General features: G+C 52.7%; 1 protein-coding gene and 1 long non-coding RNA gene across 4 annotated transcripts in view; one reads left to right on the top strand and one right to left on the bottom strand.

Annotated features, from left to right (window-relative positions):
* LOC116969613 (zinc finger protein 850-like) overlaps positions 1–21,369 on the top strand; it is a 79,936-nt gene that overhangs the window by 23,484 nt on the left and 35,083 nt on the right. The window contains exon 1 of one of the 3 annotated variants that reach the window (XR_004410853.1): positions 15,874–15,906. The exons of the other annotated variants lie outside the window; for them this stretch is intronic. The gene's annotated coding sequence lies outside the window, so the exon portion shown is untranslated. Of the gene's footprint in view, positions 1–15,873; positions 15,907–21,369 lie in introns of those variants that run through there. 3 annotated transcript variants of the gene reach the window in all.
* Positions 68–20,772, bottom strand: LOC116969617. Its single transcript, XR_004410858.1, has 3 exons — positions 20,707–20,772; positions 14,455–14,459; positions 68–81 (listed from the first exon to the last, which is right to left on the bottom strand). It is a non-coding gene; the product is annotated as an uncharacterized LOC116969617 (long non-coding RNA).

The following is a 21,369-nucleotide window of genomic DNA, read 5'->3' as shown; positions in this document are numbered from 1 at the left end:
ATTTAAAAATGATGCTATATTGTGAATTCTTGTGTGAATGTTATTTGGACACTTAGGCTATTTAAAAATGTTAAATCTTTTCTAAAGAAATGGATAACAGTGCTGTACTCCCCCAACATGGGGAACATGTTTCCTGCATCTACCCTGTCCAATCTCTCACTAATTTTATACGATTCTATAAGATTCCCACATCCTTCTGAATTCCAGTGAATACAAACCCAGTCAACCAATTCTTTCAACATATGTCAGTCCCGCCATCATCATCATTTCCTGAGAAGGCTGGCATTTTCTTTCATTATTGATAACACAACATGAATTCTGAAGAACACAACATCAATTCTGAAGAACACAGATCAGGCCAGGAAAAACTTGCTTTATTTGTTAGGCAAGGCACAAATACGTTAAGACTTTATTTAAAAAAAAACACACTTTAAAATGCTTTTAAGTGTTTGGGCCAGTGGCAGCCAGCTGGTACTGTGAGCAGTCGGCTGTGTGCAGCTTGGCTCACTTTTGCATATTCACTTGGGTACATTATGAATGAGAAGATGCTGGTACTGTTGCTTGTCTGCTCCTCGACAGGGTTAAGGAGGGCTTGTATTAGGAACACTTCCCCATCCGTCTCCCACCACGGATGGCTGTCCTGCTGAGTTCTACCGGCACTTTGGAGGGGAATGGCCAGGCAACGTGTCGGGTCTGAACATTTCTATGGACTCATGGAGCCGGGGGGGGGGGGACGGGCGGGGGGAAGCAGGAAAAAAGAGCTGGGTTCGGGCAGGCTCCAGGATTTCATTTGGATGAGGGGAGAGTCTCCTCAAATTGGAGAATTCTGTGTTCATGCCTGGTCTGTAAGCTGTGAGGTGCTGTCCCTCCAGTTTGTGTGTCACCTCACTCTGGCAATGGAGGAGGCCCAGGACAGAAAGATCAGTGTGGGAGTGGGAAGGGGAGATAAAATGGTTGGCAACCGGGAGATCCAGCAGGCCTTGACGGACTGAGCACAAGTGAAGGGTGAAATTTACGCCTAGTCTAGATACAGGAACAGGAGATGCTGGTTTACAAAAAGAGACACAATCTCCTGAAGTAACTTGTACCTCTGGAGAGCATGGACAGGCAACATTCTAGGTCAAGACCCTTCTTCAGACTGCTTGTTGTGGGGGGTGGAGAAAGGGAGAGGTGGGAGTGGTCGCGTTTGATTGCCTTCCCTCTACAGATGCCGCCTGACCAACTGAGTCCCTCCACCGCTTTAGAGGGAATGGACAGACGACGTTTTGAGTCAGGACCCTTCTTCAGACTGAGTGGAGAGGGTGGGGGGAGGAAGTTGGAAAAGCGAGTTGGGGCTGGACAAACCCTGGCAAGTGATAGGTGGATACAGAATGCTGGAGTAACAGCGGGACAGGCAGCATCTCTAGAGAAATGGAATGGGAGAAGTTTCAGGCTGAGTCCCTTCTTCAGAAGTGATAGGTGGATACAGGTGAGGGAGAGACAAGAAACTGCAGATTCTGGAATCTTGCATAGAGCACAATTTAGTTAGATGCACAGAATCACTTACCCAGACTGGGGGAATCGAGGACCAGAGGACATGGGTTCAAGGTGAAGGGGAAAAGATTTAAAAGGAAACTGAGGGGTAACCTTTTCAAACAGAGGGTGGTGGGAGTATGGAACAAACTGTCAGAGGAGGCAGTTGAGGCTGTGACTATCCCAAGAAACAGTTAGACAGTTACATAGATAGGACAAGTTTGGAGGGATATGGACCAAACACAGGCAGGTGGGACTAGTGTAGCTGGGACATGTTGGTCAATGTGGGCAAGTTGGGCCGAAGGGCCTGTTTCCACACTGTATCACTTTATAACTAACACATAGTGCTGGAGAAACTCAGCAGGTCAGGCAGCATCTGTGGAGAACATAGATCGGTGACATTCACAGAGTACAGGAGTAACTCAGCAGAACAGGCAGCATCTCTGGGGACAAGGAATGGGTGACAATCGGGTCGACACTGAAGATGGGGTCTCGACCCTGAAACATTATCCATTTCTTCCCGCCTTTTGTGTCTACTTAAACAGCGCCTATCTATCCATGTGGCGGTGTGCCAGCAGGCTGGAGGAGCGGGCAAAGGTCTTGTTGCAGAGAGGATAGATGAAAGGGCGCTGGCCGGTGTGGACTCGTCAGTGGTCCAGCAGGTGGTCAAGGCGGGTGAAACCCTCGCCACACTCAGCGCACACAAAGGGTCTCTCTCCTGTGTGTATCCGCTGGTGCTCCCGCAGCCCCGTGCTCTCTTGTCACAGTGAGAGCAGCTGCTCGCCGACGTGAGTCCGCCGGTGCTGCCGCAACCCCCGCGAGCTGTCAAACTTCTCACCACAGTACGGGCAGTCGTAGGGCTGGCCACTGGTGTGCACGTGCTGGTGAGGGAGGGCGTGGGAGGCCATGGCAAAGCGCTCTCCACACACCGGGCTCGGGACGGGACGGTCGCCGGCGTGCACCCGCTGGTGGGACAGCAGATAGGTGGAGCGGGTGAAGCCCTTGCCGCACTGGGCGCAGGTGTAGGGGCGCTCGCCGGTGTGGGTGCGCTGGTGCTGCTGCATGTTCCTGGACTGGGTGAAGCTCTTGCCGCACTGGGCACAGGTAAAGGGACGCTCGCCGGTGTGGGTGCGCTGGTGATACAGCAGGCGGTCTGAGCGGGTGAAGCCCTTGCCGCACTGGACGCAAGTGAAGGGGCGCTCCCCGGTGTGGGTGTGCTGGTGCCTCAGCAAGTTGCTGGAGTGGGTGAAGCCCTTGCCGCACTGGGCGCAGGTGAAGGGGCGCTCCCCGGTGTGGGTGCGCTGGTGCCTCAGCAAGTTGCTGGAATGGGTGAAGCCTTTCCCGCACTGCGCGCAGGTGAAGAGGTGCTCGCCGGTATGGGTGCGCTGATGCAGCACCAGGTTGCCGGATTGGGTGAAGTCCTTGCCGACTGGGCACATGTGTAGGGGCGCTCGCTGGTGTGGGTGTGCTGGTGCACCAGCAGGTGACTAGACTGGGTGAAGCCCTTGCCGCAGTCGCTGCATGTGTAGGGGCGTTCCCCGGTGTGCACGCGGCTATGCCGATTCAGATCCTTGGACGACTTGAAGCCTTTGCCGCAGTCGGAGCAGGTGAAGGGCCGCTCACTGCTGTGCACCCGCTGGTGCTCCCGCAGCCTCGACAACTGGGTAAAGCTCTCGCCGCATGTAGAGCAGCCATAGGACTTCTCGCCCGTGTGCACCCGCCGGTGGGCCTTCAGCACATCCGCCCTCTTGAAGCTCTTGCCGCACTCTATGCAGTTGAAGGGGCGTTCTATCATGTGCACCCGCCGGTGGGCCTCCAGCTTGCTCGGGTACTGCCAGGCCTTGCCACACACGTCGCACTCATAACGCTTCTCCTTGTTGTGCCCCGTCATGTTGTCCTCCATCGAAGATCAGCCCTCGATGCTCGGCCCGCACACCCTCAATGGCCGCTCACGTTCCTGTCTCTCCGTCCACAGCAACGGCTCCTAAACCCTGCAGGAGGGGAACACTGAGGGTCAACAAGCTGGCAAACAGGACATTCCTAGCACATATTGGGTGCGTTTATGGCGGAGGAAATCATTATATAATTCCGCGCTGCACACTGGCGCAGCGGTACAGTTGTAAATTAATTGGCCTCCACAAAATAGCTAAATTGTCCCCAATGTGCGTAGGATAGTGCTAGTGTACGGGGTGATCGCTGGTCGGCGCAGACCCCATGGGCCGAAAGACCTGTTGTTTCCGCGCTGCATCTCTAAATTAAACTAAACCAAAGAAGGGTGTCGACCCAAAACGCCACCTTCTCTCCACAGATGCTGCCTGATCCGCTGAGTTACTCCAGCACTTTGTCATAGAGTCATGGAGTGATACAGTGTTGGAAACAGGGCCCTTCGGCCCAACTCGTACCCGCACTCCTAGATCCCTCGGCTCTACACATTCCGCAAGGCTCAGAGTTCAGATTCCTAATGAGACCACACCTGGAGTATTGTGTGCAGTTTTGGTCCCCTAATTTGAAGTAGGACATTCTTGCAATTGAGGGAGAGCAGCGTAGGTTCACCAGGTTAATTCCAGGGATGTGGGGGACTGTCATATGCTGAGAGAATGGAGCGGCTGGGCTTGTACACTCTGGAGTTTAGAAGGATGAGATGGGATCTTATTGAACCATATAAGATTGTTAAGGGTTTGGACATGCTAGAGGCAGGAAACATGTTCCCGATGTTGGGGGAGTCCAGAACCGGGGGCCACACAGTTTAAGAATAAGGGGTAAGCCATTTAGAACAGAGACATGGAAACACTTTTTCACACAGAGTTGTGAGTTTGTGGACCTCTCTGCCTCAGAGGCCGGTTCTGTGGATACTTTCAAGAGAGAGCTAGATAGGGCTCTTAAAGATCGTGGAGTCAAGGGATATGGGGAGAAGGCAGGAACGGGGAACTGATTGGGGATGATCAACCATGATCACATTGAATGGCGGTGCTGGCTCAAAGGGCCGAATGGCCTATACCTGCACCTATTGTCCTTTGTCTATTGCCCCAGCGACCCGCCATTCAGTGAAGACCCTGCCCTGGTTTGACTTCCTAAACTGCAACACCCTCCCCACCCCCAAACAATGTGACCTCCTCCCTGTGGCTCCCTGCCCCTTACCCCTGCCGCCTCCTGCCCCTTACCGCCCTTTGCTCCCTCCCCCTCCTCCCCACCCCCAAAGAATGTGAACCCCCACCAGGCTCCCTGCACATTATTTTCTTCCACACAATGTGTTTTCCTTCAGATTTGGATAATTGTAAGTTTACCTCTATGTTCTCTTTTTTAACGGCCTCTTTTGCTAATTTATCCACTTTTTCATTTCCTAGCACACCAATGTGTGCTGGGACCCACAACAAAGTCACGTCACTGCCCTTCCTTGTTACTTGGCTTAATAGTAGTAGAATTTCATACACTAGGTCAGGCCGCCTATGGGATGCACCAGACCCAATACTCTGGATTGCAGACAATGAGTCGCTACATATTAATACTTTGCATGGTTGCACCTGTTCTATCCACCGAACTGCCACAAAATAGCGTACAGTTCCACTGTATACACTGCCAAATAATTATTTGTTCTTTTGCAAATCTCAACATTCATCCCTTGCACTACCACAGCTGCCCCTGTTGTTTCAGCTACTGGGTCCTTTGATCCATCTGTGAAGATTAAGAGGTGTTCCCTGTATCTATTATATATATGGTTATGGTATTCTGTTTTTAAGTCCGAATTTTTTCCCCTCCTTTTTGCCTCCCATATCTCCAGATCAACTTTTGGGATGTTCAGTAACCATATTGGGACAGATGGCCACAATACTGCAGGGCAGAACTCTTTGTCCTCTACTTCCATGTCCCTTGCCACACCTCCTCCAACCCAGCCGAAGCTTCCAGACTGAGCCACCCCTCTCTCCCAGCACTTCTGTACTACCTGTTTTGTTGGGTGGTTCTCTCCATGACCCTTAAGGCTTAGCCAGTAATTAGCCATTAGTTGTCTGCGGCGCAGTCTCAACGGCATCTCCCCAGTTTCCACCTGTAGTGCACATACAGGTGACGTCCGCACACCTCCTATACAGATTCTTAGAGCTTCCGCTTGGACTTTGTCCAACTCGGACAACACTGACTTAGATGCTGATCCATAAGCTATACTGCCATACTCTAGTCTGGATCTGATCAGTGATACATAGATATGTTTAAGAGATAATATATCTGCTCCCCACTCTAAACCTGCTAAGCATCTCATTACATTGATGGCTTTTTTTGCATTTTCCAATTATTTTTGTAATGTGGACCCTCCATGTTAATCTGGAGTCAAAATGGACTCCCAGGAAACGGAAATCTTTTACTCTTTCCAAATTGTTGCCGTATAGTTTTAACTGGACATTGTGGCGGCTCCCAAGGGTCGTGCCACCTTAGTGTTGAACCCCTCGGCACAGGAGTGGTTCAGTCCGGAGGCAGCCCTTAGCCCGAGGCTTTAAAGGCTGGGGTTTGGGTGCCATCTTTCTCTCGTTTGGTCTTCCCTACAACCGGGAGGATCAGAATAAAAAGTGTCTCTCTCTAAACACGACTCCGTGCTTTATTCCAAGACACACGCTACATTGGTGACCCCGACGCTCCATTGGCGTCATGATGGAGAACAGAGAAAGCCCTACCTCCTCACAGGCCGGCCTGGCCCTGTCTCTGGACGCGGTCTCCGTTAAACTGCCCAAGTTCTGGACCACCCGGCCGCTCATCTGGTTCCAGCAGGCGGAGGCCCAGTTCAACCTGCGGGGCATCACGGTCGATGCCACCCGTTTCTACTACCTGGTGGGAGCCCTCGACCAGGATGCGGCTGAAGAGGTCACGGACTTCCTCGCAGACCCCCCGGACAATGATAAATACCTCGGCCTGAAAGAGCTCCTGCTCCAGATTTACGGACTGAGTAGGATGGAGCGGGCAGGTAAGCTCCTGCATATGGGTGGCCTAGGCGAACGGCGGCCATCATCCCTCCTAAAGGAGATGGTGGCTCTACTAGACGGGCACACGCCGTGCCTGATGTTTGAGTATACATACCTGCATCTGCTGCCGGCCTACATTCGTCTGCAGCTCACCGACGTCTCGTTTGCCGACCTTCGGGCCCTCGGAAGGCGCGCCGACGCCCTGTGGATGGCGCGCCCTGATGACGTCAGCGCGCTGGGCGTCAGCAGAGACGGGGTCGCGCTGAGGTCGACGCGCCCTGATGACGTCAACGCGCTCGCCGTCAGCAGGTACGCCGATGATGTCACCCCAGCAGCTCCCGAATTCCCCCGGTGGGGCGGGGGAGATGTGGAAGGAGTGACAGCTCCAGCCCGACGGCCCGTACGATCGCCCCCAGCGGCAGTGAGGGGTACTGCACCTGCAGCCCAGCGCCAGCAAGCTGCAGGCACCACCAGCAGGAGCAGGCAAGCTCCAAGTGACTCCAACAGGAGACGTTGGTGCTACTACCATCAACGCTGGGGTGCTGCAGCACAACAATGCCGCCAGCCATGCACATTCCCGGGAAACGCCTGGGCCGGCTGCCAATAGTCCCCGCAGCTGCCGGCCAAATTCATCGCCTTTTTGCCTGGGATCGGCGCTCCGGGACCCGCTTCCTCGTGGATACAGGAGCGGAGCTCAGCGTCCTGCCCCCTTCGCTGGCCGACATTCGTTCCGGTAAGCGGGGGCCCGTCCTCACCGCGGCGAACGGCAGCCCCATCCGCACATATGGACTGCGGATGGTTCCCATCGTGCTCGGCTCCTGCCATTTCTCATGGAGCTTCACCATTGCCGACGTCTCCCAACCATTGCTCGGGGCCGATTTCCTCCGGGCGCATTCCCTCATGGTGGACGTCGGACGTCAGCTTTTGATCAACGCCACTACGATGGAGCCGATCACGTTGCGTGTGGATCAACCGGTGGGACGGCCACTGGCGTCCGTGGACTCCCGATTTGCACGTATCTTGGCTGCGTTCCCGGACATTCTCACTCCGCAGTTTCAATCAGCAACCCCCAGCCACGGAGTGTTGCATTATATCCCGACTACCGGCCCACCACTCCATGCACGAGCACGGCGACTGCCACCAGATAAACTGCGTCTGGCACGGCGGGAATTCCGCACGATGGAGGCCTTGGGGATCGTCCGCCCTTCAAGCAGCCCTTGGGCGTCCCCACTCCACATGGTCCCCAAGTCAAGCGGGGGCTGGCGGCCATGTGGGGATTACCGACGGTTGAACGCGACAACAACAGCGGATCGATACCCCGTACCCCACATCCAGGACTTCACGGCCCATTTGGCTGGGGCCACGATTTTTTCCAAAGTGGATTTGGTACGGGGTTATAATCAGATCCCAGTTCACCCGGCTGACGTGCCGAAGACGGCGATCATCACGCCATTCGGGCTTTTCGAGTTTACTCGGATGCCGTTCGGCCTCAAAAACGCAGCACAGGCCTTTCAGCGCCTCATGGACGGGGTTTGTCGCGGCCTCGATTTCGTGTTCGTGTACCTGGACGACATCCTGGTGGCCAGCCGCTCGCAACAGGAACACTGTGCTCACCTTCGACAGCTCTGTCAGCGGCTCAGCGAGCATGGTTTGGCCATCAACCTGGACAAGTGCCGTTTTGGGGTGAATGAAATTGACTTCCTCGGCCACCGCGTGACTGCGCAAGGCGCGGTTCCCCTGCCTGACAGGGTCGACGCCATCCGCCGGTTTCCCCGCCCACGCACGGTGCGTGGCCTGCAGGAATTTGTCGGCATGGTGGCGTTTTATCATCGTTTCGTGCCATCCGCGGCCCACATCATGCGGCCCCTGTATCAACTTCTGGCGGGTGGGCAGCACAAAAGCGTTGAGTGGACCCACGAGGCGGAGGCAGCTTTCGACGGCGCGAAGGAGGCCCTAGCTCGGGCCGTACTGCTGGTACACCCGCGGGGAGATGCCCAGACTGCTCTCACAGTGGACGCCTCGGAGTCGGCGGTTGGTGCTGTGCTGGAGCAGCTGACGGGCGGAGGTTGGCGGCCCCTGGTCTTCTTCAGTCGGCACCTCAACCGTGCGCAGACCAAGTACAGCGCGTTCGATCGTGAGCTCCTGGCTCTGTACCTGGCTGTGCGCCATTTTCGTTACTTCCTGGAGGGCCGCCCGTTCACCGCCTACACCGACCATAAGCCGCTCACTTTCGCCCTGCAGAAAGTTTCCGATCCCTGGTCCGCACGTCAGCAGCGGCAATTGGCCTATATATCGGAGTACACTACATCTATCTGCTACATCAAGGGGAAAGACAACCGGGTGGCCGACGCATTGTCCCGGCCCGCTATCAACGCCGTGTTCGAGGTGGCGCCCGGAATGGACTATTCTGCTCTGGCGGCGGCACAGCTCACGGACGATGAGGTGCCCGCCTACCGGACTACCATCTCCGGCCTCCGCCTTGAGGATGTCCCTCTCGGTCCTGGGGGAGAAACAATCCTGTGCGATGTGTCGTCCGGTCAGCCGCGCCCCATCGTCCCTGCCACCTGGCGCCGGAGGGTGTTCGAGGTGATCCACGGACTGGCTCACCCATCAATCCGGGCGACAACGGCACTAGTGGCTGCTCGTTTCATGTGGCACGGTCTGCGCAAGCAGGTTGGCCATTGGGCTCGCACCTGCATTCCGTGCCAGACGGCAAAAATCCAGCGCCATGTCCGTGCGCCACTCCAGGAGTTTGGTCTACCTCACCGGCGGTTCGACCATATCCACATAGACATTGTAGGGCCTCTCCCGCCGTCCCGGGGCATCACCCACCTGCTTACAATGGTGGACCGCTTCACGCGGTGGCCGGAGGCCATTCCGTTGACCGATACCTCAACGGCTACGTGTGCTCGTGCGTTGTCCGCGCACTGGATTGCTCGCTTCGGGGTGCCGGCGCACATCTCCTCAGACCGGGGGCCACAGTTCACCTCCGAGCTGTGGTCAGCCATGGCTCACTTGCTGGGGGTGCGGCTACACCACACCACGGCTTACCACCCGCAAGCTAACGGTCTGGTGGAGAGATTCCACCGGCAGCTGAAGGCAGCACTGAAGGCACGACTCTCCGGCCCGGACTGGATGGACGAGTTGCCGTGGGTCATGCTGGGCATCCGGACTGCTCCCAAAGAGGACTTGGGCTCATCATCGGCGGAGCTCGTTTACGGGTCGCCACTCACGGTGCCCGGGGAGTTCGTGCCGTCGGCGCCGGGGCAGCAGGGAACGCCCTCATCCACCCTACAGCGCCTTCGCGAGCAAGTTGGCAGGCTCGCACCCGTCCCGACGTCCCGCCATGGGACATTTCGCCCACACGTGCCATCAGCCCTCAGGGACTGCCCGTACGTCTTCCTGCGCCGTGATGCCCACCGGACTCCACTCCAGAGGCCGTACGAGGGTCCGTTCCGAGTGCTGGAACACGGGCAGTCGACTTTTGTCCTGGACATGGGGGGCCGGCCGGAGGCAGTGTCGATCGACCGGTTGAAGCCGGCACACCTGGACATTGACCAGCCGGTGCTGGTTGCCCAACCTCGGCCCCGAGGGCGCCCCCCTTCACGGCTCCCTCCGCCTGTCACTCCACCTGTCCTCCCGCCGGTCCCTCGTCCTGTCCCTCCACCTATGCCTCCGCAAGCCCCACGAGCGGCTAACTTCCGCACACGGGCCGGCCGGGTCGTTCGCCCGCCGGTGCGTTTCGTGCCTCTGGTTCTGGGGGGGGGTCCTGTGGCGGCTCCCGAGGGTCGTGCCACCTTAGTGTCGAACCCCTCGGCACAGGAGTGGTTCAGTCCGGAGGCGGCCCTTAGCCGGAGGCTTTAAAGGCTGGGGTTTGGGTGCCATCTTTCTCTCGTTTGGTCTTCCCTACAACCGGGAGGATCAGAATAAAAAGTGTCTCTCTCTAAACACGACTCCGTGCTTTATTCCAAGACACACGCTACAACATCCTCTTTAATTTCCTTCCTTGTGAAAACCATTGTCTTTGTCTTCTCTATAGAGAGTTTAAAACCCCATTTCACTCCCCACTCTTCCACCTGGGCTATCCCTTGCTGCATTTTACCCACGATAAAATCTATATTCCTCCCCCTTCTCCATAGGCTGCCATCATCTGCAAAGAGCGATCGCCCCATCTCTGGTTGAATGTTTGCAAATATATCATTGATCATGATTGAGAATAGGATCGGGCTTATCGCACTTCCTTGGGGAGTTCCATTCTCGACTACACATTTACTAGAGATGTCTGACCCTATTTTAACTTGGATACTTCTACCGTTAAGAAAATCCATTATCCAGTTAAAAATATTTCCTCCTACTCCCATTAAATGCAGCTTTATTAGAAGACCTTCTCTCCACAACATATCATAAGCCTTCTCTACATCAAAAAATACAGTAACTACAGATTCTTTTTTAACTTGTGCTTTCCTTATATCATCTTCCAAGCACAGAACTGGATCATTAGTACCTCTCCCTTTTCTAAAGCCACTCTGATAATTAGCCACTATACCGTTTTCTTCCATTAGATGCATTAATCTTTCATTTACCATTCTTTCCATCAGTTTACGCATGTGTGCTGTTAAAGCTATAGGTCTATAATTTACTGGATTACTTGCATCTTTCCCTGGTTTCCTAATAGGCACAATGATTGCTTCCATCCACCTCTCAGGTATTCACCCTTCTTCCCACACCTTGTTATATAGTGCAAGTATCTTTTGGAGTCCCTCCTCACTTAGATGCTTTATCATTATGTAGCAAATATCATCCTTCCCTGGGGCTGAGTTCTTACACTTGGCCAGAGCTCTCTTTAGCTCCCCCAAATTTAATGGAATATTGTACTTGTCCTCTGTGATACCTTTCCTTTGTAAGGCCTCAACATTTTCCTCTCTTGTTCTTTCCCTACCTCTTCTTCCTTCATCTGATAAGTTGTGGGAGCTGTGAACCCTACTAAAAGTGTTAACCATTAGTTCTGCTTTGTCTTTATTTGAGACTACAGTTTGATCTCCATTTGTTAGGATAGGATAACTCCACTCCCTTTTATCACCTTCCATTTTTTTAATCATCCCCCATATCTCCCCTACCTGTGTTGTGTTTCCAATTGAATCACAATACTTCCTCCAATATGCTATTTTTGTTTGTCTTATAGTCCTCCTTACAATTGCCTGAGCCTGTTTGTAATTAATCATGTGTTGGTAGTTATGAGTTCTTTTTAATAATCTGAATGCTCTGTTTCTATTCACCACTGCCTCTTTACATTTATTGTCCCACCATGGCACAGCTTTCCTTTTTGATCTTCCTTTACTTTTAGGTATGGAAACTAATGCTGCTCTTTTGATACCCTCTGACAATTTATTCTCAAAGTTTTCTATATTTGTCTCTTCTTGTATCGGTTTTACATATCTATCACTTTCCTCCTTAAATTTCTCCCAATTAGCCTTTCCAAACACCCATCGTCCACTTCTGTTTTCTTTACTCATATTTAAAGTAATATTTATTTTGCATAGCACAGGATGATGATCACTTCCTATGGTACCCTTTTCATATACTTCCCAGTTACATTTAGCAGCAATCCTATTAGAAACAAGTGTAAGGTCCAACACAAGTGTAAGGTCCAACACTTTGTCGGGTACGTTGTCGGGTACGTTGAACAATCCGTGTTCGAGACGTACCAGGGCCCCATCCCCGACCTCTACCTCCGTTACATTGACGACTGCTTTGGGGCCACCTCCTGCACCTACACACAACTGACTGACTTCATCCACTTCACCACCAACTTCCATCCGGCACTCCAATACACCTGGACGATTTCCGACACTTCCCTACCATTCCTTGACCTCACCATCTCCATCGCAGGGGACAGACTCCTGACCGACATACATTACAAACCCACTGACTCACATGGCTATCTGGACTACACGTCTTCCCACCCTGCCCCCTGTAAAGACTCCATCCCCTACTCCCAATTCCTCCGCCTACGCCGCATCTGTTCCCAGGATGAGACATTCCACACCAGGGCATCGGAAATGTCCTCGTTCTTCAGGGAACGGGGATTCCCCTCCGCCACCATAGATGAGGCTCACACCAGGGTCTCATCCATACCCCATAACACTGCTCTCTCTCCCCATCCCCGCACTCGCAACAAGGGCAGAGTCCCTCTGGTCCTCACCTTTCACCCACTAGCCGCCAAATACAACACATAATCCTCCGCCATTTCCGCCACCTCCAACGTGACCCCACCACTCGCCACATCTTCCCATCTCCCCCCATGTCTGCCTTCCGCAAAGACCGCTCCCTCCGCAACTCCCTCGTCAATTCTTCCCTTCCCTCCCGCACCACCCCCTCCCCGGGCACTTTCCGTTGCAACCGCAAGAAATGCAACACCTGTCCCTTCACCTCCCCCCTCGACTCCATTCAAGGACCCAAGCAGTCGTTCCAGGTGCGACAAAGGTTCACCTGTATCTCCTCCAACCTCATCTACTGCATCCGCTGCTCTAGATGTCAGCTGATTTACATCGGGGAGACCAAGCGTAGGTTGGGCGATCGTTTCGCCGAACACCTCCGCTCAGTCCGCAATAACCTACCTGAACTCCCGGTGGCTCAGCACTTCAACTCCCCCTCCCATTCCCAATCCGACCTCTCTGTCCTGGGTCTCCTCCATTGCCAGAGTGAGCAACAGCGGAAATTGGAGGAACAGCACCTCATATTCCGTCTGGGGACCTTGCGTCCGTATGGCATTAACATTGAATTCTCCCAATTTTGCTAGCCCTTGCTGTCTCCTCCCCTTCCTTAACCCTCTAGCTGTCTCCTCCCACCCTCCCATCCGCCCGCCCTCGGGCTCCTCCCCCTCCTCCCCTTTTCCTTCTTTCTCCCACCCCCCATCAGTCTGAAGAAGGGTTTCGGCCCGAAACGTCGCCTATTTCCTTCGCTCCATAGATGCTGCTGCACCCGCTGAGTTTCCCCAGCAATTTTGTGTACCTAAGGTCCAACACAGACTCCTTCCCTGTCCTAACATCTACCCTGGTCTTCTTTCCATCATTTAGACATACTAGATTACCATCATTTAATAATTCCTCAATTACCTGTCCATTATTATCTGACTTTCCACTGCCCCATAATGTATTATGTGCGTTAAAGTCCCCACACCAAATAACATTAGATTTGCTCTGGCCTTCTACTTCCTGTAACTTATTGACCTCTAATCGCTTACATGGATTATAGTAATTTATTACCACTATTTTCCTCCTCTCAGACCACACTTCTATTACCACATATTCCTGTTCCTGCCCAATTCCTAATACCTTGTATGGTATCCCTTTTTTAATGAAAGTGGCACAACCCCCTCCTCCCCCATTTCCCCTATCACATCTCACTGCAACATAATCATATAGAACAAAATCTAAACTTGGTTTCAACCAGGTTTCCTGGATACATACGACATCTGGTTTTTCCTTCCTACTGTCTATGAATTGCTTAAAGTCTTGCCCATTGGCTAACAAGCTTCTTGCATTCCATTGTAGGATTAACATTAATATTATTAACCCACACATGTTGACTCTTGGCTCGCCTGGATATTGAGACCATCATGTATTTCCTCCCACTTCAATCCTGCCATGCCCAAGTGGTGGACTGCAGCCTTTACAATGATTTGGATCCTTTCTGTTTTGGATTTTACTTCTGCTGTCGCATTTATTACTCCTGCTATAAATATAACCAGGTTTTTCTTTTCTTTCCATATACTCTTTTCTTTTTCTTTTATTGTTTCCATTATGCCCATATCTTGTTCCCTCCTGATCCTCCTTTCATTCATCTGTTTTGTAGGGTCAGCCTTTTTTGCTGCCTCTGCATAGGAGACCTTTTCCTTCACTCTTATGTTTTGTACTTCAGCTTCACATTTCATCACCTCACAGCCCCTGTAAGCCACACTATGCTCTCCTCCACAATTACAGCACTTTGGTCTGACCCCCTCTCCACACTGACCATATTCATGGTCCCCACTACACCTTGCGCATTTCCTCGCCCCCTTGCACATTTTAGCTATATGCCCACATTTCTGACATTTGAAGCACCTCATTGGTTTGGGTATGTACTCTCTTACACTATATCGCATGCATCCAAAATGGACCACTTTTGGAAGGGATTCTGTCTTGAATTCAAGCAGGACTGACTCAGTTTCCTCTTTCTTTGCTCCTTTGGTCATTCTTTTGGCATTCATAATTAATTCACATTTCTTTCTGAGTTCCTGAACCAGTTCACTCATATTGACTTTGAGAGGGATTCCATAGATAACCCCTTTACACCCTGCCCTCCTCCGTTCTCCCACTCTCACTGCTTTGATTATTTTGATTTTGTCAATCTTGTTCATTTTCATTGCCTTTTCAACTTGAGCCTCACTGTTGCACCCTATTAGCATGTTTCCATCTTCCAGCACTCTTGCATACTTTACTTCCCCAACCTGGGCTCTGATTATTTTTGTCAGCTTCATTGGTTCTATCTTCTTTACTCCTCCTTCTCCTTCAAACCTCACCACTACATTTAACGACATTTCCTTTTCTGGTTCCTTGTCTTCACTCTCCGATCCACCAATATTGCTTTTCCTTCTTTTACGGCTGCTCTTCCTGGGGCTACCCCGTGTCCCCACGGTTTCCCACTCCTTCTCAACATTTCCTTCATTATCCTCTCCTCCACTGGCCTCCATACCACTAGACCCACTCTCTCCTGTCATTGTGTAACAGCAGGGAATATTGGCAGAGCACCGTTTACCGGACCTATACAGGCCGCCGGCCGATACCCCGATACAATATCTCCCTACTATTACTACTCAGTGTCTCCTCTCTCTCTCCCCCAACCTCCGGACCGGCGCGGTCCCTCCCTGCAGCTGCACTAAATCCACAGCCAAACTCCGTGAGCGGCGTTCAACCCGCTCCTCAATCAACCGGGGTCCGACTCCTCCCCACTCTCTCTCTCTCTCTCCACCGCTCCTATATCTCTCTCTCTCCCCCTCTCCCTCTCCCCCTCTCCCCATCTCTCCCTCTCTCTCTCCATCTGCATCTCTCCCCTCTCTCACCGTTCAGTGCGGATCGGCTCCATCTTGGCCGCGACAGATGCGTCATTTCCGGGCTCATGCCCCCTCTCTCTCCCTCGAGAAGCTTCGAGCGGGGCGGCCCTAGCCCGGAAATGACGTCGCCGCGGCCTAAGATGGAGCCGATCCGCACCGAACGGTGAGAGAGAGGGAGCGAGAGAGGGGGGGAGGGGGCGGGGCCACTAACAGTCCACCAATCACAAGCTGCCGAGAGCATCTATGACATCGCTATGGGACGCCCCGGACGCCCTTTGCCCCGCAGTCTGCGGGGCGGCCCTAGCCCGGAAATGACGCATCTGTCGCGGCCAAGATGGAGCCGATCCGCACTGGACGGTGAGTGAGAGGGAGAGGGACACAAAGTGCTGGAGTAACCAAGCCAAGGCGGTGGAGGCCAAGTAAGTGGGTAAACAAGGGGGGGGGGCATTGAAACGTAACCGAACAGTGGGCGCTTTGCCCGGATAGAGTGGATGTGGAGAGGATGTTTCCACTAGTGGGAGAGTCTAGGACCAGAGGGCACAACCTCCCAATTCAAGGACGTTCCTTCAAGTCAAGTCACATTTATTTATATAGCACATTTAAAAAACAACTCTCGTTGGCCAAAGTGCTTTACATTTGTTATAAGACTAGCACAACAAAACAAACTACATACATATATACATGCAGCCCTCACTCAGAGGACGTCAGGAAAGGCTTGGGAGTATAGATAAGTCTTTAGTCTTGACTTAAATGAGTCGATGGAGGGGGCAGTTCTGATGGGAAAGGGGATGCTGTTCCACAGTCTAGGGGCTGCAACCGCAAAGGCGCGGTCGCCCCTGAGCTTATGCCTAGACCGTGGGATATTCAGCAACCCCAAGTCGGCCGATCTGAGGGGCCTGGAGGTGGAGTGGTGGGTGAGAAGACTTTTTATGTAGGTGGGGGCAAGCCCATTGAGGGCTTTGTAGACATGGAGGAGAATCTTGAAGGAAGGAGATGGGGAGGAATTTATTTAGCCAGAGGGTGGTGAATCTGTGGGATTCATTGCCACAGACGGGGTGGAGGCCACAAGTCAGTGGATTTATTTAAGGCAGGGATAGATAGATTGTTGATTAGTGCGGGTGTGAGGGATTATGAGGAGAAGGCAGGAGAAAGAGGTTAGCAGGGAGAGGTAGATCAGCCGTCATTGAATGACAGAGTGGACTAGATGGGCCAAATGGCCTAATTTTGCTCCTGTCATAGAAACATAGAAAATGTGTGCAGGAGTAGGCCATTCGGCCCTACGAGCCAGCACCGCCATTCATTGTGATCATGGCTGATCATCCCCAATCAATAACCCGTGCCTGCCTTCTCCCCATAATCATCCCAGATGATCTTGTGATTTCACCCAACAGGTTTTCACTCTAGAGCAGTTTGTTACTTTTGGTTTGCTGAAAACACATTCTAAGGAGAGAGAGAGGGGAGGGAGAGAAGGAGGGAGGGGGGGAGAGAGAGAATGAGGGAGGGGGAGGAGGGAGAGCGAGAGAGAAGGAAGGAGGAAGGGGAGGGAGGGAGAGGGAGGAGCAGTGAGGAGCAGTGAGAGGGAGAACGAAATGGAGGGGGAGGGGCGAGGACAGGAGGGTCTGTTTCCCGAAGTGTTTGAACATCTCTTTCCCCACCTCTCTCTCCCCTCCACCTATCTCTCCCCTCTGCCTCTCTCTCCCCTCTGCCTCTCTCTCCCCTCCACCTCTTTCTCCCTTCTCTCCCTCTCCCTCCCTACCTCTCCTTCCGTCTCTCTGTCTCTCTCCCCCTCCCCCTCTCTGTTTCTCCTCTCTCTGTCTTTCTCTCGCTCTTTGTCTCTCTCTCTCTCCATCTCTCCGACTCCCTCTCTCTGTCTCCCCGTCTCCGTCTCTCCCTCTCTCTGTCTCTCTCTCTATCTCTCTCTCTCTCTCTCTCTCTCTCTGTCTCTCACTCTCTCAATCGGAGTGGATTTCAAGATTCAGACGGTCGATGTTAATGGGGAGAAGGTGAAGCTGCAGTTCTGTACAATCACGTCTACGTAAGTTCAATCCCCCGCTCCTCCGCAGGGCTCTCGCTTACCATTTTTTCCCTGTTGCCAGCCGGACAACCGAGGCAAAATGTTCAAGAAGGAACTGCAGATGCTGGAAGATCGAAGGTACACAAAAATGCTGGAGAAGGGTTTCGGCCCGTAACGTCGCTTATTTCCTTCGCTCCATAGATGCTGCTGCACCCGCTGAGTTTCTCCAGCATTTTTGTGTACGGACAACCTAGGCAGTTTTTTAGGTTGCCAAATGATGGAACCCTGGTCTCTGGCTCCGTGAGGCGGCAACTCTACCGTTGGGCACCGTGATGTCAGAGAGGGAGGGAGGTGAATACTTCTCTCTCCCTCCCTCATCCCTTTCTTTCTCTCACACTCTCTCTCCCTCTCTTTCAATTTCTCCAAAACTTCGTAAAAACGTTCTCAAAAGTTTCTGAAAACTTTTCAAAACTCTCCCAAACTTTCTCTCACACTCATTCCCTCTCTCTCTCTCTCTCTCTTTCGCCCTCCCTCCTTCTGCCCCTCCCTTTTCTTCTCCATCCCACCCTCAATGCACCAAAGCACCACCCGGAACCAACATTTGGCGTTTCGCCCTCCACCCGGACGCCTGAGACACGCCGTCCCACTTTCCCAGCGCCGGTGCGCCGCTCTAAATCGACCCCCTTCCTGCCGGAGGCGCCTTTTACGACGAGAGGTTCGCCACCCAACCGGAAGTGGTGCGGGAATGCAGCTGTGAAGATCAGGTGAGGATAAAAGCTCTGCGATGCAACGGGAGAGGCAGCAATGCAGCCAGTGATGCATGCATTCCCTTTAATGCAACAGGGGGAACATGCACAGGCACTGGCAGGTGGTTCCCCTTCTCTCCATCTCCCCCCCTCTCTCCATCTCCCCCCCTCTCTCTCCCTCCCTTTCTTTCTCTCCCTCCCTTTCCCTCTCTCCCTCTCTCTTTCTCTCCCCCTCTCCCTATCCCTCCCCTTCTTTCTCCCCTCTCTCTCACCCCCTTTCTCTCTCACCCCCTTTCTCTCTCTCTCCCTTTCTCCCCCTAGCTCCCTCCCACTCTCTCTCTCCCCCTTTCCCTCTCTCTCTCTCCCTCCCTCTCTCTCTCCCTCTCTCTGTCTCACCCATCTGCCCCTCTCTCTCTCTCCCTCTCCCTCCATCCCTGGTGAGACCACACCTGGAGTATTGTGTACAGTTTTGGTCTCCTAATTTGAGGAAGGACATTCTTACTATTGAGGGAGCCCAGCGTAGGTTCACCAGGTTCATTCCCGGGATGGCGGGACTGTCATATGTTGAGAGAATGGTGCGGCTGGGCTTGTACACTCTGGAGTTTAGAAGGATGAGAGGGCATCGTATTGAAACATATAAGATTGTTAAGGGTTTGGACACGCTAGAGGCAGGAAACGTGTTCCCGATGTTGGGGGAGTCCGGAACCAGGGGCCACAGTTTAAGAATAAGGCGTCGGCCATTTAGAACGGAGATGAGAAACTTATCCACCCAGAGAGTTGTGAATCTGTGGGCATTTAGGACTGAGATGAGGAGAAACTTTTCCACCCAGAGAGTTGTGAGTCTGTGGGATTTTCTGCCTCAGAAGGCGGTTGAGGCCGGTTCTCTGGATGTTTTTTCGAGGGAGAGCTTGATAGGGCACTTAAAGATAGCGGAGTCGGGGGATATGGGGAGAAGGCAGGAACGGGGTACTGATTGGGGATGATCAGCCATGATCACATTGAATGGCGGTGCTGGCTCGTAGGGCAGAATGGCCTCCTCCTGCACCTGTTGTCTATTGTCCAGTGAAGGTGATTTGACTTGTTGTTAGACAAAAATGCTGGAGAAACTCAGTGTGTGATGCAGCATCTATGGAGTGAAGGAAATGGTTCTTGAGTCTGAAGAAGGGTCTCGACTCGAATTGTCACCTATTCCTTCGCTCCATAGATGCTGCCTCACCTGCTGAGTTACTCCAGCATTTTGTGTCTATCTTCGATTTTCCAGCATCTGCAGTTCCTTCTTAAACATTTAGACGATATTGTTGTCTCGTTTATTCCATTCCATTGCGGTTCTTACAAAGAACAAGTCCTTATAAATGTCCAATGGCAGTTCTATTTGCAGATCATTTCTCTTCCTGTCCTATGTGTTGTGTACGTTATGTACCTATCTGCAGTTAGGCCCACGGTTGGCAGGAATGGGTCTATGTTCACCCAAATCCTCTGTCCCAGAGAGGGAGAGAGAGAGCGAGACCGAGAGAGACAGTGAGGGGGAGGGAGAGAGGGGGAGAGGGGGAGAGAGACAGAGAGAGCGTTAGGGAGAGGGAGAGAGACACATAGAGAGAGAAACAGAGAGAGTGAGAGAGAGACAAAGTGAGAGAGAGAGAGAGAGAGAGAAACAGACAGAGAGAGAGACAGAGAGAGAGACACACATGAAGAGAGAAAGACAGACAGAGAGAGGGTGATATATTGATATAGAGAGGGAGAGATAGAAAGAGAGAGAGAGACGGAGAGAGACACACAGTAAAGGAAACCGGCTAAAAATTAGAAGCTGGTGTGACTTCAGTGTGGGGGGAGAGAGAGAGCGAGAGAGAGACGGTCAGACAGAATGAGAGAGAAAGAGACAAGCCCTTCAACCCAACCTGCCCATACTGGCCAAAATGCCGCACCTACACTAGTCCCACCCCGACCAACATGCCCCAGCTACACTAATCCCACCCGACCAACATGCCCCATCTACACTAGTCCCACACCGACCAACATGCCCCATCTACACTAGTCCCACCCTGACCAACATGCCCCATCTACACTAGTCCCACACCGACCAACATGCCCCATCTGCACTAGTCCCACCCTGACCAACATGCCCATCTACACTAGTCACACCCCGACCAACATGCCCCATCTACACTAGTCACACCCCGACCAACATGCCCCATCTATACAAGAACCACCTGCCAGCGGCCCATATCCCTCCAAACCTGTCCTAGCCATGTACCTGTCCAAGTGTTGCGATAGTCCCAGCCTCAACTACCTCCTCCGGCAGCTTGTTCCATACACCCACCATGTGTGGAAAAGTTCCACACCATGTGTGGAAAAGTTGCCCCTCAGATTCCTATTCAATTTTTTCCACCCCCGCCTCACTCACCTTGAACACATGTCCTCAGGTCCTCAATTCCCCAACTCAGGGCAAGAGACTCTGTGCGTCTACCCGATCTATTCCTCTGGTGATTTTGTACACCTCTATAAGCTCACCCCTCATCCTCCTGTGCTCCAAGGAATAGAGTCCCAGCCCTTTGCCCCAACCTCTCCCTGTAGCTCAGGCCCCTCGAGTCCCGGCAACATCCTTGTAAATCTTCTCTGCGCCCTTTCCAAGCTCAACGACATCTTTCCTGTAACACGGTGCACAGAACTGAATGCAATACTCTAAATGCAACCTCACCAACGTCTTGTACAACAGCAACGTGGCCTCCCAACGTCTCAATACAAAGAGAGAGAGAGTGAGAGAGGGGGGGAGGGAGAGAGAGAGATAGAGAGAGAGAGAAAGAGAGAGAGAGAAAGGGAGAGAGAGACCGATACAGAGAGAGATACAGCGAAACAGACAGACAGAGAGAGAGAGAGACAGTGGGACAGAGACAGACAGAGAGATGGAGAGAGAGAGAGACAAAGAGAACGAGAGACTGAGATGTAGAGAGGGAGAGACAGAGACAGAGGGGGGGAGACAGAGAGAGACAGCAAGAGACAGGGAGAGAGAGAGAGGGAGACCAAGAGAGAGACAGAGAGAGAGAGAGAGAAAGAATGAGAGAG

The sequence above is a fragment of the Amblyraja radiata genome, unplaced genomic scaffold (genome assembly GCF_010909765.2).
Source record: "Amblyraja radiata isolate CabotCenter1 unplaced genomic scaffold, sAmbRad1.1.pri S89, whole genome shotgun sequence".
In the NCBI taxonomy this organism is placed as follows: domain Eukaryota; kingdom Metazoa; phylum Chordata; class Chondrichthyes; order Rajiformes; family Rajidae; genus Amblyraja; species Amblyraja radiata.
This window is presented reverse-complemented; position numbering and strand designations above follow the sequence as displayed.